This window comes from Bos taurus, chromosome X (assembly GCF_002263795.3).
Source record: "Bos taurus isolate L1 Dominette 01449 registration number 42190680 breed Hereford chromosome X, ARS-UCD2.0, whole genome shotgun sequence".
Taxonomy (NCBI): Eukaryota; Metazoa; Chordata; class Mammalia; order Artiodactyla; family Bovidae; genus Bos; species Bos taurus.
Genome location: NC_037357.1, coordinates 13,699,063 through 13,711,053, shown reverse-complemented (window position 1 = coordinate 13,711,053; position 11,991 = coordinate 13,699,063). Strand labels below are relative to the sequence as shown.

Genomic DNA, 11,991 nt, shown 5'->3' with positions numbered 1-11,991 from the left:
TCAACATTAAAAACTTTTGTGCATCAAAGGACACTATGAAGAAAGTGAAAAAGTGCACAGAATGGGAGAAAATATTTGCAAATCATACATTTGATAAAGGTCTAGTATCCCACAATATAAAAGAATTCTTACAACTCAACGATAAAAAGATAAAAACTCAAGTAAAGACTGGGCAAAAGGGACTTCGCTGATGGTACAGTGGTTGAGAATCTGCCATGCAATGCAGGTGGCCTGGGTTTGATCCCTGGTGGGAGAACAAAGATCACATATGCCAAGGATCAACTAAACCCACGTGTCACAGCTACTGAAGCCAGCAACCTCTGGAGCCTGTGAGACACAACTAGAGAGTCCGTGCATGGCCATGAAAGGATCTCACATGATGCAACGAAGATCCTGTCTGCTACAACTGAGACCCGATGCAGCCAAATAAAATAATAAATAAATAAATACATGAAAAAACAGTAGTAAAAGATCTAAACAGACACTTCTCCAAAGAAATCTCTAAATGGTTACACATGAAACATTATTAGTCATTCAGTTCAGTTCAGTTCAGTCGCTCAGTCGTGTCTGACTCTTTGTGACCCCATGAATCGCAGCACTCCAGGCCTCCCTGTCCATCACCAACTCCCGGAGTTTACCCAAACCCATGTCCATCAAGTCGGTGATGCCATACAGCCATCTCATCCTCTGTTGTCTCCTTTTCTTCCTGCCCCCAATCCCTCCCAGCATCAGAGTCTTGTCCAATGAGTCAACTCTTTGCATGAGGTGGCCAAAGTACTGGAGTTTCAGCTTTAGCATCATTCCTTCCAAAGAACACCCAGGACTGATCTCCTTTAGGATGGACTAGTTGGATCTCCTTGCAGTCCATGGGACTCTCAGAGTCTTCTCCAACACCACAGTTCAAAAGCATCAATTCTTCGGTGCTCAGCTTTCTTCACAGTCCAACTCTCACATACATACATGACCACTGGAAAAACCATAGCCTTGACTAGATGGACCTTTGTTGGCAAAGTAATGTCTCTGCTTTTGAATATGCTATCTAGGTTGGTCATAACTTTCCTTCCAAGGAGTAAGTGTCTTTTAATTTCATGGCTGCAATCACCATCTGCAGTGATTTTGGAGCCCCCAAAAATAAAGTCTGCCACTGTTTCCACTGTTTCCCCATCTATTTCCCATGACGTGATGGGACCAGATGCCATGATCTTCGTTTTCTGAATGTTGAGCTTTAAGCCAACTTTTTCACTCTCCTCTTTCACTTTCATCAGTGGTCATTAGGAAAATCAAATCAAAACCACAGTGAGATATCAGTTTACATTGCTAGGATGGCTTGAATAAAAAAAAAGTAGAACAATAAGATGGTAAGATGAGTAAAAATAGGAACCTCATGCCTTGCTGGTGGGATTGTAAAATGGGACAACTGCATTGGAAAATAGTTTGGTAGTTCCTCAAAAGGTTAAATATAGTTACCATATGAAGGGAAAAGCTCATAGGCACATACCTAAGAGAGCTGAAGATACACATATATACAAAAATGAGTACATGAGTGCTCATAGAAGCATTTATCACAACAGTCCAAAAGCAGAAACAACTAAGTGATGCATATGACGCTATTAATACAGACAACATAAAGGAATCTCAAAATAATTCTGCCGAGGGAAAGAAACCAGCCCCCAAAATGCATACTGTGCTATTCCATTTATATAAAATTCTGAAAATGCAAACTATACAGTAACAGAAAGAAGATCAGTGGTTGCCTGGGGATGGGGGACTGCAGAGGGGATGAAGTAAAGGATTACAACAGGGCAGAAGGAAACTTTAGGGAGTGATGGAAATGTGATGGTGGTGATGGCTTCATGGAGATACACATATGTCAAAACTTGGCAAGTTGTACACTTTTTGTACAGCAGGCAAATGTGAAGGTTACTTTATGTTGATTATTTCTCAAGTAAAACTATAATACAAAATTTAAAAAGGAGCAGGTTTGTTTACTTTTTTATTTGCCCGTGCTGGGTCTTAGTTGCAGCAGGCGAGATCTTTGATCTTCCTTGTGAGATTTTTAGCTGCGGCATGCGAACTCATAGTTGCGGCATGTTGGATCTAGTTCCCTGACCAGGGATCGAACCCAGGCCCCCTGCATTGGGAGCTTGGAGTCTTAGCCACGGGCCCACCAGGGAAGTCCCAGAAGCAGGTTTTTTGAACAGATGAACTGCCAGGTCCTTTCCAGCTCTGATTCTGTGATAGCTATTAGAGGGGATTATCCCAAAGCCTTGCACCGCAATGGTGCTTTGTAATAGGATGCCCAAATCATTGAGATTAAACAAGATTTTGTTTGAATTATTCAGAAACAGGCCTTGTTCTTTACTTTCTGGGACTGTGTAGACAGAGCCCCAAAGCCCAGTTGAACGACGCAGTAGGGAAGCACACCCTCCAGGCAGTGGGAAAACGTCCAGGTCAGAGGAGGAAACTGGGGAAACGACAGCCTAATGAGCTCTGCTCTTTCCAACTTCTTTAAGTCTATGATTCAGAGGATCGGCTCGTCATGGACATTCCAGACCAATGAGGCATCTCAGGACCATGAATGCAAAGACATCCCAGGGGAAAAAACAATGGAAGACAAGGTGGAAATGAGAAATGGCCTTTTTAGGTCTCTTGACCCAAATGCAAGGAGCTGAGAGGATATGGAGGAAGAGGTGGAAGTGTCCCTTCCCTGCAGGAAAGGAGATTATGACTTGACAGGGTCTGGGGAAATCAAATGCAAGACACTGAAGAACTGGAATGTCAGGCCTCCAGGGATGCCTTCTAGATGGACGTGCCAGAGGAGCAGGAGGAAGGAGGTGATCCCCTCCCCACCTGTTGGCAGTGAAAGCCAAGAAGGCAAGGAAGGGAAAGAATGAAAAGCCCAGAGGCACGCTTCAAAGTCATTTGTCAGCTGGGCAGCGCCTTAAGCCAGTGCCAAGGTTGATGGAAAGCACGAGCGGAGATGGACCCAGCCTGAGAGGCTGTCACCCTCCCCTCAGCCCGCAGCTGGAGCAGATGCTTTAAAGGAAGACGATTAAAACCCTCGATGCCCAGGGTGACTCAGGGCAATCTTTATACCTGAGGAGAGTGGCATTTTCTTTTGATCCCAGAGGATGATAAGTTAGGAGCTGCAAGTCTGAAGCAGGGGAATGGAGTGTCCATGTAATCTTATCCTACCCAGCAGAACTCCTACAGAAACTCTTCTTCTAAAGGGTCCTTTCTTGCTTCCACCCTCGAATCTCCTGCTGCCCCAGACCCTGGGCAGGGCGCCTCCCTGGCTTCCAAAAAGCTGATGACATTGGTCAATGTTATCACGATTCCTTAAATGAGTAAGGCATCTCATGGTTTATAGAGCCCCTTTCCCTCCATGATCTCATTTTTCTCATCATTCAACCCTGTGAGATAGGCATTGTTTCTCTCGTTTTTAGGAGAGGAACACAAGCGATGAGAACACAGATGTTTGGATGAATTAATTAATTCATATATTCGTTCAAATAATGGCTGAACACCTACTATGTGTTGGACACCGGTTAGGTTCTGAGGACAGTGATGAAACCAGACAGCCACAGGCCCTCCTGGAGCTCAATAAATTGGGGTTGGCGGGGAAAGTAGGTGAGGAGAGTTATTGATACAATGCAAATCTAATTGCAAACTATGAGAGATATGATGATTTCTCAGCTGGTCTGGAGGCTAAGGCAAGCATCGCTTAAGGAAGCGGTATTTGACCTTAGAGCTGAGCTGATGCTTGATAGGTGTTAGCCAGAAGAAGGTGGGGTGGAGTAGAGAGTTCTCCAAGAGGAAAGGACATGGCACTGCAGATAGAAAGAGGGAGAGAGGCAAGACAGGTGGCTGGCACCTTGCAGGCCATGGCCAAGAGTTGGGTCTCAACCCTCAGAGCCACTGGGAACCACAGAAGACTGGCAAGCTGAGCAGGCCAGCCTAACTATTCTGGTTGGTTTGGAGAATGATGTGCAAGGACTGATGGGGCTTAAATGAGGATGGGGCACAGAAACATAGAGAAGTATACAGACTTGAGAGATATTGGGAAGCAACATGGACAGAAAGTTCATGCTCTTACGATTCCAGCATGCTAGGGATACGAGCAGAGGTAGTGGGGTGCAGTGGGTTGAATGGGAGTGCGCAAAAGATATGTGCATCTCTAAACCCCTAGAAACTGTGAATGTAACCTTATTTGGGTAAAGGTCTTTGCAGATGTAACTAAGTTATGGATTCCAAGAAGAGGTCAGCCTGCAACATGCAGGTGGGCACTAAATCCAATGGTAAGTGTCCTTATGAGAGAGAAGCAGGGACTTCCCTGGTGGTCCAGTGGCTAAACCTCTGAGCTCCCAATGCAGGGGGCCCGGGTTCCATCCCTGGTCAGGGAACTAGATCCCACATGCCACAGCTAAAGATCCCATGTGCCAAAACAAAGACTGAGGATCCTGCATGCTGCAAGTAAGACCTGGAGCAGCCAAATACATAAATATTTTAGAAAAGAAAGAGGCTGAAGGAGGTCACACAGACAGACAGAAGGCCATGTGAAGATGTTGCAGCCCCAAACCAAGGGATGCCTGGAGTCATCACAAGTTGAAAGAAGCAAGGAAGGAATCTCACCTAGAACCTTCTTGATTTCAGACTTCAAGCCTCCAGAGCTGGAATAGAATAAGTTTCTGCTGTTTTAAGCCACCCAGTTTGTGGTAATTTGTTACAGCCACCTTCAGAAACTAATATGTGAGATTTTGCTGTAAAATGGCTACCTTTATTTTTTTCCCCCCAAATGTTACCTTTTTAAAGTTAATACATTACTGGGCTCTCTCTTTCTGTGTTCCAGAAATGTATGGACGACGAAGTGAGACATCAAGAGGCTCTCAGTCTGTGATCTGGGTTAAGACCCATGCGGTGACGATGACACCTCTGATCACCATAGGGGTAGAAACTCGCATCTGGGATGGAGCAAAGCTGACCGAGATTATCTCGCTAGCTTAGCCTCATTATTTCAGAGCTCTAAGCGCACAGCCAAACTGGTCATAGACCTAGTTCCCATCCATCTTTGCTCTGTCTCAGCACACAAAGGTACCAGATTTGAGGTGGTATAATACCCCACCTTATGTAAGTCTGGTTAAGATTAGCCAGCAAAGCAAGAAGAAAGGTTCAGTGGCCCACTGGACCTTGGAGATAAACCTGCTCATTTGGGAGTGGCCATCCTAGTTCACAGGGCCTTGCTGCTTGAGGAAGGAATTCATAGGCCCCCCTCGGAGGACCAGTGTATTTATAGATCCTGGAGGAGAGGAAGGATGGAGGCTCCTGGGAGACGTCATAGAGGATGTGCAGAGGAAATGAAACTGCTCTGAAAGACCAGCGGGAGGAACGGGGACCTGCGTGGCTCTTGGCGAGGCTGAAGGATCAGAAGGAATGGGCAGGATGCAGGGAAAAGGGGCAACTCTGTGGGGCTGGGGTGGCGGTGGGGGTGGAAGAGCAGTTCTTTACCTTCTTGGAGGCTCCCGCTTGGGACTGAATCCTGCTAGTGAGCAGTCAGTCCGTTGAAAATATTTGATATATTGCCAGTGATCTGAATTCCATTGCCATAATACCTTTCAGAAACATAGTTGTGTCATGTGAGGCGTATCTGTGAGGGAACCCTTGATCTGTTAAATATATAAGAGAAACTGGGAATGTATGTTGTTTGCAAAGAAGTTGGAAGAAATGTAAACGTTGAATGAACATTTCTGGGACATTTGGAATCCATTTGCAACTGGCAGAAACATGCCCTGTGAAAGGATTTAGCACGCAAGGGGACTGAGTTATGGAATTAAAGCCAGGGATGTTAATAGAGGTAGTGTGGTTATGCTGCAAAATGGCTACTTCTCCAAGTTTTGCAAAAGTGATAACTTATAATGTTTAGTATTTGACGCTGCATGCTTGGGGCAAGGGCAAGTGTGAGAGGCAAGACCTTTAATCTGTTGCCAGGGTTAGGATCCAGTTGATGATAAAGACTGGGAGGGATTGGATACCAAAGTGAGGGGAGAATCAAACAGCTAGCTGAAGAAGAAATCCTGGCAATGTCCCAAAATCCCAACAACTGGCTTTTTTCCCCCAATTGGTCATTAGGATCTTTTGATTTATAGAGTAAGTTTCAGGCTAGTTTCCATGTAATTAACATCATGGTTTCACACTCAAAGTGGGAAAGTTAATCCCTGAAGATGTATTAAGTTTCTACTGTATGGCAAACATTGTGTTGGTTGCTCTGGGGCATATAGATGAGTTAGAAAACTCAATTCTAGCCAATATAATTGGAAAGACAAATACTTAGTAATGAGACAGTGAAAATTCATGTTCTCTGCTGGTGCTGAGCCAAGTAAAGATCATTTGTCAAGGAGCTAGTTAGTGAGGCATCAACCAGCAGCTGGCCTTTTCTGCTGTTTTTCAAGTTCCTGTTAAGTAGCTACAGAGACAGCGGAAGCTTTGAGGCTCTTCTTACAGACTTTTCACCAAGGTTGCTGCTACTGAACTTCTCTGATCATTAATTTAGCTTATGTCTTAGGGAACAAATTGGATGAGTGATATTGGGAAGATTCATTATTATGATGTGCTCCAGAAGGCCTGACTGTGAATGAGAGTCCGTGACTAACCACAGCCATTCTGAGTGGCTTCACAGTCAGCCGGGGCACTGCTCAGCCAGTGAGTGAGTGACAGCTGTATTCAGGGAAGGCACCGAGGGAAAAGCAAGAGACAGGAGTCAATGAGATCTAGGTCTCCATCCCAACTTTGCCACCCGCTTTCTGTGTAACCCTGGGCAAGTCACTATTCCTTTCTGGACCTCAGTTTCTCTATCTGCATAATGAGGGGGTTGGGACTCTTTCTGTTAGGGAGATTTCTCTGAGTACTGGCTAGGCTTATCACTCTCCGGATGTGTACTTGTCACTCCACTTTTTATATTACTCCTGTTAAAATAGCCACTACCAATTGGGGGTGGGGGGAGTTCACATCTTTGTGTTATTTCTGCTAACTCTTGCTGTTGACCCATCTCAGAACCTGTTGGACAGGCTGTAATGACTTTGCCCAAATAAGGATACCTGATATTTATCATAAACTCAGATTGATTATTAACATGACTGTACTGCCTGGAGAATCCCATGGACAAAGGAGCCTGATGGGCTACAGTCCATGGGGTTGCAAAGAGTCAGACATGACTGAGTGACTAACACACATACAGTTCCTTCCCGCGTTCAATGAATATTTATTGAGTATTTGCTTTGGGCATTAGCACTGCTGGTAAGAACACAAAAATGAGTAAGACATAGCCTTACTGTCTCATACTGTTGTTAAGATATAAACAAATACCTATGAGAATATATAAAATTTATATAATGCTTGCCTTACTAGAAGAGTCAAGCAGTGTACCAAGTACTTCCTAGGTATTGTTGGGTTTAATCCTTTCAATTTTCCGGGGAGCTAAGCCCCCCCCCTTTTTTTCAGATGAGGAACCTAAAATTCAGAAAGCTTAAATAATTTGCTCTAAGTTACCTATTTAGGGACAGTGGCGTTATTTCAGAACCCAGAAGCTTAACCACTATGCTTCACTGCTTCCTAATTTGATTCAAGACAGTACGAGTGTAGTGTTAGAAGTGCGAATAGCGCTTCTTGGTGGTTCAGGAGTTAAGAATCCACCTGCCAGTGCAGGGGACACAGGTTTGACCTCTGGTCTGGGAAGATCCCATATGCCATGGAAAAACCAAGCCCATGTGCCACAACTACTGAGCCTGCATGCCTGGAGCCCACGCTCTCTGTACCAAGAAGAGCCTGCACACTGCAATGAAGGGCAGCCCCTGCTCACCACAGCGAGAGAAACCCCATACGCAGCAATCAACACCCAGTGCGGCCATAAATAAGTTAATCTTAAAAAAAGAAGTGCAAATAAAGTGATATATTAGGCTCAGAGAAGTGAGAATTTGCTTCTCAAAGTTCAGTGAGGGAAGTGTGTGGTCTTCCAGGTTCAGCAGACCTGGGAAATTTTCTTAACTTCTGTTAGTCTCAGTTGCCTCATCTGTAAAATGGGAATGGTAAGAAGTAGGACTACTTCATGGGCATGAGGATTAAATGAGTTAACATACGTGAAGCATTTAGAACAGTGCTTCACACGCAGCAGATGCTCAATAAATTTTAGCTACATCCTCCTCCTCTGTGGGGACAGAAAGAGAGGAATGGGCTACAACAGGAATGCACTCTGAGGTTTCAGTGCATGAAACTATGAGTTGAAACTTGGGTTGTTACAAAAACACTACTTTGAAGAATTACATGCACCCCTCTACTGTTCACTGCAGTGTTATTTACAAATGCCAAGATGGAAGTAACCTGTGTCCATCAACAGATGAATGGATAAAGAAGCTGTGGTATATATTCAATGGAATATTATTTAGCCATAAAAGGAGTGAAATCTTGCCATTTGCAACAATATGGATGAAGCTGGAGGGTTTTACACTTAGTGAAATAAGTCAGACAAAGAAAGACAAATGGTGTATGATATCACTTATATGTGGAATCTAAAAATAAAACAAACTAGTGAATATAACAAAACAGAAACAGACTCACAGATACAGAGAACAAACTAGTGGTTACCATTGGGGAGATTAGGGGGGAGTGGCAAGGTGAGAGTAGGGGATGAAGAGGCAGCAACTACTGAGTACAAGGATATATTAGATTGTACAGCACAGGGAATATGGCCAATATTTTATAACTTTAAATGGAGTATAGGCTTCCCTGGTGGCTCAGATGGTAAAGCGTCTGCCTGCAATGCGGGAGACCCGGGTTTGATCCCTGGGTCGGGAAGATCCTCTGGAGAAGGAAATGGCAACCCACTCCAGTACTATTGCCTGGAAAATTCCATGAATGGAGGAGCCTGGTAGGCTACAGTCCGTGGATCTCAAAGAGTTGGACACGACTAAGCGACTTCACTTTCACTTTCGTAGTCCATAGAAATGTTGAATCACTATGTTGTACACCTGAAACTAATGTAATATTGTAAATTAACTCTATCCCAACAAAAATTTTTTTAAAAAAGAAGGTTGGGTTGTAAGTTGTCAGAGGGGATCCCTTTTTGAGTTGGCTCTGAAGCAAGGTGAGCTCTGTGTGGTGGTGGTTTAGTTGCTAAGTCATGTCTAACTCTTGCAACCCCATGGACTGTAGCCTGCCAGGCTCTTCTGTCCATGGGATTCTCCAGTAAAAACATACTGGGGTGGGTTGCCATTTCCTTCTGCAGGGGATCTTCCCCACCCAGGGATTGAACCTGGGTCTCCTGCATTGCAGGCAGACTCTTTACCAGCTTAGCTACGAGGGAAGCTGGAGCTCCATATAGAGCAGTCAAATGAAACAACTAAGCCCATATGCCACAACTATTGAGCCTGCGTGCCTAGAGCCCACACTCTGCAACGAGAGAAGCCCCGCACACCACAATGATGTACAGTGTCTTTTTTGAGCCAAAGTCACGAGAATGTCTTCTTGCTTGAAAGGGTGGAGCTTGATACTACTCTGGGGAATAGGACATACTTCTTCATAATACTATCATAATACCATACCTGGGAGGCAAACCTCAAATTCCTATCATGCATTAACTTCCTGGATCAAGTGTATTCATCAGATTAACTCCAGTAGAGATGGGTGCTTTGGGGGAATAAGATAGTGAACAGTTCTGATGGCTACTAAGAAGAGAGGTATGGATGGAACAGGGCAAAGATAGAGCTGTTCTTTCCTGATCAGTTCCAAGAGATCAGAGGCCAGAACCCAAAGGTAAGTGGGTGGGTGGGTGGGTCTTATCAGTAAAAGGAGAAAACTAACATTGACTGAGCAACTACTGTGGCTGGGGCCTGTGCTAAGTACTTTACAGGCATTATTTTGTTTAATCTCCCAACATAACGAGGTAGGTACTATTATTACCCCCATTTACTAACTGAAGACACTTAGGCTCAGAGAGGTTAAATAACTTGCCCAAAGTCACACAACTAAGGGTTGACGCTGAGAATCAGGATTTGAATTCAGGTATTTGAAATTCCAGAAACTGAGTTCTTTCTGATACACACACTGCTCACTGCAACCCAGAGGACAGGGAGTCAACCAAGCAGCAGAGGCTGGCGGTGAAGGCATACAGAGGTCACCAAGCAGAATGGAATAGCTTGTGCACAGCGCCCATGAGGGCAACGAGTCACAGGCTGGCTTCACAGGGGTCCGATATCTCATCTCTGTCTTCAACAGTACACTGGATCTACCCTGGTCCTCAGAATTGCCTCTGAACTTGATTGGAAACCGACTCTTGCCCCTCCTTACAGGCTCCAATTGCAAGAATGCTGCTGCCTCAGGGCAGGAAGGTGGGGACAGCAGCTTGCACCTCCTCCCCACCCTTGGAGAAAAGAAAGAAAGTGAAGTAGCTCAGTCGTGTCTGACTCTCTGCGACCCCATGGACTGTAGCCTACCAGGCTCCTCCATCCGTGGGATTTTCCAGGCAAGAATACTGGAGTGGGTTGCCGTTTCCTTCTCCAGGAGATCTTCCCGACCCAGGGATTGAACCTGGATCTCCTGCATTGTAGGCAGACGCTTTACCACCTGAGCCACCAGGGAAGATAGCAAAGACCTTTAAACATTTATTCTGCTAATATGAACTCAACAGTGTCCTCTTCCAAACAAAAGACAGTGCATAGTTCTACCAACAGTCAGTTATTTCTTCAACAAGTTGCCTCCAAGTGCCAACTTTGTGCCACACACTGCATGAGTTGCTATCATTCTGATGACCTTCAAGTCTAGTGGGTGGAGGCAAGTATGCAAACTAGTTATTTGACTAAGCTACTGAGATATACAGGAACATACAGGGGTTTCAGTATGACTAAGCTGAGTTGTATCCCTTACCTCACAGGCCTTGGTTCTGAAATGGGTATCCTGGTGGTGGACCCTCTCCACAGGCCCACAGAACATGGCATGCAGATACAAAAGTACAGGCTGAAATAACTGCCAATGAAAGTTATAGCCATAGCTGTTAAGAAGAAGATAAAGTTACTGTTGGCAAGAGTAGACTGAGAAAGGAAAAAGATGAGATCTAGAAGACTAAGAAAGGAAAAAGATGTGATCTTGGATCCAGGACTGGAAAAATGGATGCAGTTCAGTGAAGTGGAGAGAAGAATTAGATTAAAACATAATTCTCCCACATGGTCAGCTCTTTAAATCTTGCTTTTGATGCATGTCTTGGGAATTCCCTGGTGCTCCAGTGGTTAGGACTCCAAGCTTTCACTGCTGATGGTCTGAGATCAATCCCTAGTCAGGGAACTGAAATCCCACAAGCTGCACAGTGCAGCTTCTATTCACTGAGAGTTGTTTGCCTTAAATTTGTATTTGGCTTTGCTTTTGTATGTTGTAGGTGGGGAAAAGGATTATATAAGAAAGAATGAGGGACTTCCCTGGTGGTCCAGTGGCTGGGACTCCATGCTCCCAACACTGGGGACTCAGGTCCGATCCCCAGGCAGGGAAGTAGATCCCGCATACCTCAATTAACACTCAGCACAGCCAAATAAATAAATAAAGTAAGAAGAAGAAAGAATGATTGGGCTACTCTAGCCCAACACTGTCCAATAGAACTTTCTGCAATGGTTGAAAGGTTCTATTCTGTGCCGTCCAATTCAGTAGCCTCTAGCCATAGGTGGCAGAGAAGGCAATGGCACCCCACTCCAGTACTCTTGCCTGGAAAATCCCATGGACGGAGGAGCCTGGTAGGCTGCAGTCCATGGGGTCGCTACGAGTCGGACACGACTGAGCGACTTCACTTTCACTTTTCACTTTCATGCATTGGAGAAGGAAATGGCAACCCACTCTAGTGTTCTTGCCTGGAGAATCCCAGGGACAGGGGAGCCTGGTGGGTTGCTGTCTATGGGGTCACACAGAGTCGGACACGACTGAAGCGACTTAGCAGCAGCAGCCATAGGTGGATACTGTCAT

The 11,991-nt window shown here is 45.0% G+C and overlaps 1 non-coding gene across 1 annotated transcript; it reads right to left on the bottom strand.

Moving 5' to 3' along the window:
- Nucleotides 1-10,554: 10,554 nt before the first annotated feature.
- On the bottom strand, nt 10,555-10,626 carry TRNAC-ACA (transfer RNA cysteine (anticodon ACA)). The gene has a single exon. It is a non-coding gene; the product is annotated as a tRNA-Cys (tRNA).
- Nucleotides 10,627-11,991: the final 1,365 nt, after the last annotated feature.